Below are 7,804 nucleotides of genomic sequence, written 5' to 3' on the forward strand. Positions count from 1 at the left end.
CGGGGGCTCAAGCATCCTGTGATTCTAGGCAAATCACTTAATCTATCCGTGCCTAAAAATGAATGTGTCCCTCTGTAATGCGACCGGTGCTCGTGTAAAGCGCTCTGATACCTTTCGGTCGCTATATAAACATTGCAAACTTCCCACAGACACAGAACAGAAGAAGAGCATTGTGGGCATCAGCGGTGCAGGCTTCCCCTCACAGGTGCAGTGCATTCAACAGCAGTGCAAGCTTTCATCCCTAGGGCATGTATGGCAAAAGACAGCAGCAGTACAAGCTCCATTTCCACTCAAAGCATGTTTAACACTCACAGCTGAAACGTGCAGTATCTGTGTATGTAGAGCAGATTGTGCATCAATGCAAGCTCTCCTCCACAGAGCAGGAAGAGCAAACAATTCACCCCTCAGACCCTGAACACAGGCAGCAGCACTGCAAGCTTCTTTTACACAAACAGATCGAGGCTCACCAATGTATGGACAAAGCAAAGGCGTAAAAGTTACATTTGATCCAAACAGCCACCCCGCTATCATTGGTTAAGATAACAGCACTGAGTCTTTGCCCATCCAGTCCTGCGCCTCACTGCTGAAACTGCCAGTAAAACTGCCTATAAGCAGGCTATTTGGATTATGCGGCAGGGGAAGACCAATTCATGTAGCAGAGTTGACTATATTATGCATCAAGAGAAGACAAATTATGCATCGTGATGATGTGCATTTTGTGACAGTAATACTTTATTATTTTCTTATATTTACTCATTTTAATACAGTATTAGCAGTACTTTAAATGGGCAGATGCTGTTTGGTACCGAGTACCCTGCACTTCTTTAATTTGTAAGGGAGCGTGCAGGCACTTCTCTCTGCTGCAATACATTTAATGGGAGCGTGCCGGCACTTCTCACTGCTGCAATACATTTAATTGGAGTGTGCCGGCACCTCTCACTGCTGCAATACATTTAATGGGAGCGTGCCGGCACTTCTCACTGCTGCAGTACATTTAATGGGCGCGTGCCGGCACTTCTCACTGCTGCAATACATTTAATGGGAGCGTGCCGGCACTTCTCACTGCTGCAATACATTTAATGGGAGCGTGCCGGCACCTCTCACTGCTGCAATACATTTAATGGGAGCGTGCCGGCACTTCTCACTGCTGCAATACATTTAATGGGAGCGTGCCGGCACTTCTCACTGCAGCAATACATTTAATTGGAGTGTGCTGGCACTTCTCACTGCTGCAATACATTTAATGGGAGCGTGCCGGCACTTCTCACTGCTGCAATACATTTAATTGGAGTGTGCTGGCACTTCTCAATGCTGCAATACATTTAATTGGAGCGTGCCGGCACTTCTGGCTGCTGCAATACATTTAATGGGAGCGTGCCAGCACTTCTCACTGCTGCAATACATTTAATGGGAGCGTGCCGGCACTTCTCACTGCTGCAATACATTTAATTGGAGTGTGCTGGCACTTCTCAATGCTGCAATACATTTAATTGGAGCGTGCCGGCACTTCTGGCTGCTGCAATACATTTAATGGGAGCGTGCCAGCACTTCTCACTGCTGCAATACATTTAATGGGAGCATGCCGGCACTTCTCACTGCTGCAATACATTTAATGGGAGCGTGCCGGTATTTCCCAGGAGCAAACAGAACTCTAAATAGTGAGTAACACGATTGTATATTTCCATTTAAAGTACTGAGTATGGACAAAGAATTCACCTCTTTTACTTTAAGCCCAAACACACCAATAAACAACTGAAAGGAGACCAGTCCATTTTTGGAATCAGCCTTTCACTGAGCGGCAACCCGTGTTGGTGAGTTTTTAAGTAACTTTTGATCTGTTTAAGCTAGAAACAATTTTTTTGTTAGAATCTCTAGATAATGCAGCAGATTATACATTTTCTGGTAAGGACCTTGAAACATAAACCAACATAACTGGTATCAGTAGGACATGGAAGGCCTGGGCTTTAATCCTGGCTTTCTTTCTCAAGCAATGGAACGGTGTAATCTGGAGCAAAGCACTCTACTATCCACAGTGCCTTGGTTGTCATTTTGAAAGGCAAGGCACCTGGGGCATTGACGGAATGTATTTTAATGAACAAAAAGGCATTTCATATTGTGGCCAGAGTTGCCGACTTTGGAACTGGGTACTATGTAGGCCTGGGCAGTAGATTCCGTTCGGCTCGTGGAATTTGGGTAATTTCGCGTTCCGCGGACAACGCGGAATTGCAAAAAATTCCGCAATCCGCGGCTTTGCGGAATTGTTTGTTTTTTTGCACTTTCCAAATGCGTGTTCGCGAGATTTTTCCCACGAGCACTCAAACAGCATTCGCTAACAGGAAAAAAGCATTGTGAACGGGCGGAACAAGCAATTCTGCGTGTTCGCGGAACGCTGCATGCTCGCGGAGATTTGTTACCGTTTCGCGGAGCTTTGCGTAGCGCGACTACGCAAATTCCGCCCACCCCTAACTATGTTCGAGTCTCAGTGTCGGTTCAACATCCTGTGATTCTTGGCAAATTACTGAATCCTCCTCTGCCTTAAACACAGAATCAGTCCCTGTGTAACGTAACTAGTGTTTGTGTAAAGCGCTCCAATACCTTCGGGACGGGTTAGCGCTATATAAAAACTGCAAAAAAAATACAAATGAACAAATCTCTCCCATAAACCCACCTGATTGAGTTGACACTTGGGGGCCAGGAAGGGGAAGGCTCTCATCGGGGAGCAGCGTGTGGCATGGGAGCTGCAGGTTTCATATTAGATGGAGGGTGAATAGGTGAAAGATGCGTGGGTGGACACTTGGGCAGCCGGCCAGGTGGAAGGGTGGATTTACACGCTGATCCCATGGTATGGCTAACGGACATATGAAGAGATAGGTGCAGGTGGATGAAGGATAGATTGAGTGATATATGGGTCGGTGAGTGAATGATTTTTAGATGGCTGACAGGCAGGTGAAGCGATTCAACATTGGGTGGAATGGATAAATAGCTGATAAATGTATTAAAAATCATGTGTTGGACAAGTGAATGGATGGATTCATAAATTGATAAATAGGTGGCGAGACAAATGGAGAAATGAAAAGATACGTGGCGGAATGGATGGAAGACACTGATTTTATTAACCGCAGGATGTATAGACGGACGGATGAATGGGTTGATTCATGCACAAATAAGCATGCGGATAGAGGAAAAGGTAGGTGGGCGAGTAGAAAGGGTGAACATACCGGCTAGGTCGGATTTCACCTAGGAAGTTCTGTATACATGCTTGGCAGAGATTTGACAGCGTGGGGTCTTGCCGGATATGTGAAATTGCCACAATCTAAAGGGCCAGCAAAAGAGGAACGAATCGAACACTTTAACGGCAGCCTCCACGCATTATCGCCGCAAAAAAAGAGAACAAGCATTTACAATGCAACGGTCTCGGCATTGGTAAAGTTAGAGCTATTGGCATTGCTCAGGACATTATTTTTGTTTTTGTTTTTAAAACATTTAAAGAAACGGCATTGTCATGAGCAATGGCAATAGCTCTAACTTTAACAATGCCGAGAGGTGCCCAGGTCATGGTTAGTTGCAGGGGGGGTTGTGCTCTATGCACATTCAAATCTTGGCCTTGGTGATAGATTCACGTCATCTTCACACGAGTGTTCATGGAATCTGCTTCTCATCATGTGGCTCGTCGCGCGCCGCAAGCGCCCACCCCAGTCTTCGGAGCACTTACCGCACTGTCCTTCATGACCAGCCGCTTGTAGGAGACCATGAGCTTCTCCAGGGGGTAGATGACGCGCCGGAGGTAGGCCTAGTCCTTGGTGTTGTCATACTGCCACTGCGCGTCCAGCACGTCATGCATGGTCACCATGTTGTCCTGCGTAAGGAATAACGACTGTTACTTCGAGACAAGGTCACCGCTGCAAAGCTACACCCCATCTGCCAGACAGCGACGCCCCCCGCCCCAAAGCCCCAGAATTAACAGTCAAGCTTGCAACGGAACAGAAATGAGGGCCGAGAGGCTTTGAACATCCAGTAACTAGATGATAAAATCCACACCCGTGTTACATTTTAAGATGTGCAATTATAAGGGAGTGAGCTGTGCATTTATCCGGACCCGCTGATTTGGTGACGCAATCAAAGACTCGGCATGCTATGTCACAGGTCAGAATGGGCGATAGTTACCTTGCCCAATAAACCGAGCACCTTGGTGTCATAGTTGAAGTGGGATTGTAGAAACGAGACCCCAGCCGCCCAAACACCAGCCACGACGTGTAGGCCGCGGGGCAGCGGGACGGAGCACTGCGCCCCGCCCGCTGCCCTGCAGCCCTGCTCTCTCTCCCAAGGCTTAATTACCAGCAGAGGGGGGCAGCCCTGAGCTGAACTCAACGCCTTGGTGGGGTCTGTGCACCCCCGAGGCAGCATACATACCTTCTCTCCCAGGACACCAGAGCGGACCCTCCGCAGCTCCTGCATCTGTCCCCCGACACCCAGCAGCAGGCCCATGTGCACACACAGGGTCCGGATGTAGGTGCCGGCCTCGCAGCTCACCCAGAAGACACCTAAACAGAAGCGTGTGCCAAGTCAGTAACAGGAAACCCAGGAAGGCGAGGTGCCACCGAAGCCCACCTATCAAGATGAACACGCGGACCCCCATGAGCCGCTCGATTACTTTCAAGATGTGCATGCATGGCAAAATACACAGCTCTGCTCAATCACAGAACGCATCCCGAACCAAGTACCAAAACCCGGCCACTGCCATTGACAGCCCAGATACCCGGAAAGGGAACCCCCCCGCCCCCCTTGAGAAAGAAGCTGAACTCACGCGGCGCCTTCACAGCGACCGCAGCAGAACGGACGCCTCTTTAGCGGGCCAGTCATTGGGACGACTTGCTTGGGGGGCGGGGTCAATGGTGGTGTTGGAATTTAAGTCCAAACATGCGCAGAGTTGAATAGTAAATGTAGCTATTCCAGCAGCCAGCGCCCCCTGAGGCACGTCGTTAAAACTAACCCCGGGCAGAGAACACCGCACTGCCATCAGAGTTTTGGCTACTCCGAGTTCTGTTGAGAACACGATCTTTAGGCAAACACTCCCTAATTTAATTATTTTAAAAAGGCACTTACCTGCTCTGCTGTAGCGTCCCAGGCTGCCCTCCTCGCATGATCTCAAGATGTACAATGCAGGGGTTTACGAGCAGGGGGCCTTTTTTTTTTATAATTAAATTAGGGAGGGTAGAGGGGAGCGGAGTTCCAAATCGACCTGCACGCAGAACATGCGCAGTGCTAAAGGATGCATTGGTTCGCAGACGCCACACAGTCCCGCCACGCTGCAGTGCCATCAGCCATGGGTGATAGATACAAGTCATCCTCGCACAGCGTGCTGATGAAATCTAGCTCACATCATGTGGCTCTGCAGTCGCAGCCTCGGCGGGAAGAATACGGGTTCCGCAGCGACTGAGGTTGTTCCGGTGATTGGACACTCTACATGCCTCGGTAGAGAAGCCACAGGCCTCTTGAACAAGGAGATCAGGTGAGGGAGCAACGCCGGGACACCACCGCCTTTCTCCGAGGCAGCGAAAAAATGCCTCGGAGAAACGCAGCCTCCTTTTCGGATTCGGGGGCGTGTTTTGCTGTTGTCTCCTCCCTGAGACTTTTCGCAAAAAACACGCCCCCCGATCCGAAAAGGACGGGGCATGATTTGAGTGACGGGACCTCTTCTCCAATGGCTGGCCAGCATTTACTAGGCCAGCCAATGGAGAACAGGGAAGATGCGGGGCGGGTTCAAGCCCCTCTTCTCCCAAGTCATTATGTCTCGCGAGCGAGACTGCGCAAGCGCAGCCATCGCTAGCCGAGACCTAAAAAGGAAGGTGAAGCTTAAAGACACCAACGCGGCTAGAGACTGAGTGACGACGTTGATTATGGTATCCAACATGGTATTTTAAGAGCAACACTGAAGTGAAAAGGGATTCCCATAAAACCATGGAGCAATAAAGTAGAACAATAGAGTGAGAAAACGGTATTGGAAAAACGAGCGCAACTACATAACGACAAACGTGGTAGAAGTATTTCCAGAAATCTACATATTGCAAGAAAGTCTGCTCTCCCCCTTCATCCTGCCCGTTACAAATTCTTAAAGTAACAGGTCCTGAAGAAGATGGCATTCAAAGTAAAATAAGCCATTGAAACATGCGTTGACCAGTTTGAGTGACACACGCCAGCTCTCAGCACAGCATTTGTGCATGTAGTCTGGTTCTGGGATGGGTAGTATGTATGTACAGAGTGTAAGTGATATGGATGCGGAGTGAGAAGAGGTGTGAAAGAGTACGGGGGCTTGCGAACTTGGATATTCTAATAATTGTTAATATCCATATGTTGGTTCCAATTGATATATATTCTGCATCAAGCTTTGCACAATTTTTGTTTCTTATATATATTTAAAAAATATATATTTGTAAAGTTGGTCACATTTTTAACATTATATGGTTTTGTATGTAATAATATGAAAAAGATGAATGATAAAAAAATGATGAAAAAGAAATAAAATATGAAAGAAAGAAATAATAGCAGTGTGTACAAAAGAGTGTTCTTTGTGCCCCAGATATGAGCTTATAAAAGCCTTATGGAAAGAAATATAGGTCTAGAGGAATATTATCTATTTGTAATTCCTGAATACACGCTTGTGCCACGGTGACGTCTAAAGCTCAATGTTTTAGGCCTTCTCAGGTGGGAAGGTTGTTCCAAGATTTACATTGATCAATTCTGCCAGGATTATGAGATTACTAAACACCTTCACCCTGATTCAAAAACATTATAGCGCAGTGGCTCTCGCTCCCCCACAACCCCTCTACTGCAGAGGTCTTCAAACTTTTTTAGGTTGAGCCCCCCCCAGCTAATTCTTTTTAGATGTCGCCCCCCCCCCCCCACCTGACAGAAATTTACGGAATCTGGTACACTACATAATTGACCACCATCTGCATATCCCAGCCCATATCCGGCAAATAATGTGAAACAAAGTAAGAGTGTTTACTAAACTGCAGGTTTGTGAGTGGGTGTGGTTAAATGACAGAGGCTTATTACAAAGTTCAAATCAAAAAATGTCCAAGATAAAATGTGCGCAAATAGTTTTTACTAGGGTTTTACTTATGCAGTTGAGTCATAATGTGACAGTGTTATCTGGAGCAGCCCAGTCACCTCCTCAGTAATTACCCTCAAGTCATGCAAATTCCAACCAAGCTCTTCATAAACATTTTGAATGAAGGGAGCCACTCAATCCCAGGCTCGTCGTTGCCATCCTCAAATTGTTGAGCGTTACCAATGCAAGGGAAGGCTTTGTCTTGATAAAACGTGGGTTACCATCAAAGTAGGCGGCCACAGCAAGCAAGGAAGGAAAGCTTAGCACATTCCCTTTAAAAAGAAGGATCTCACAGGGGGGTGACTTTCCTTCCTGTGATGTAACGTGGCACCAATGAGCAGTACTTATTCTTATTACTCCCCCACTTGATTTTTTTAGGACTTGTGCCCTGAGTGGGGGTTTAGGACACATGTACGGCTTATGTTTAAAAAATAGAACTAATAACAACTGAATAATGTTGCCTATTTTACTTCAGAGCAATGTTGTCTGACAGACCTTATGGTGATCAAATGGACCTGGGTCCAGCTGCACGGTGAACTGGCAGCATTGCAGTGCATGTAACTGCAGTAGCGGGCGGCGCAGGTAAGTGTGGTGGGCGGCAGCAGCGCGGGAAAGTCGTCAGACAGAAAAGGTCAAATTAAATAAATAAATAAAACCTATTCCATCCCCCTGCCCCTCGTGCCCACCTGCACC

General features: G+C 47.4%; 2 non-coding genes across 2 annotated transcripts; both read right to left on the reverse strand.

The window, feature by feature from the left end:
- Nucleotides 1-4,249: 4,249 nt before the first annotated feature.
- LOC146822499 (small nucleolar RNA SNORA36 family) lies at nt 4,250-4,378 on the reverse strand. Its single transcript, XR_014965179.1, has one exon. It is a non-coding gene; the product is annotated as a small nucleolar RNA SNORA36 family (small nucleolar RNA).
- A 934-nt stretch (nt 4,379-5,312) lies between these two features.
- Nucleotides 5,313-5,388, reverse strand: LOC146822500 (small nucleolar RNA SNORD83). The gene has a single exon (XR_014964986.1). It is a non-coding gene; the product is annotated as a small nucleolar RNA SNORD83 (small nucleolar RNA).
- Nucleotides 5,389-7,804: the final 2,416 nt, after the last annotated feature.

The sequence above is a fragment of the Triturus cristatus genome, chromosome 6 (genome assembly GCF_964204655.1).
Source record: "Triturus cristatus chromosome 6, aTriCri1.1, whole genome shotgun sequence".
NCBI lineage: Eukaryota > Metazoa > Chordata > Amphibia > Caudata > Salamandridae > Triturus > Triturus cristatus.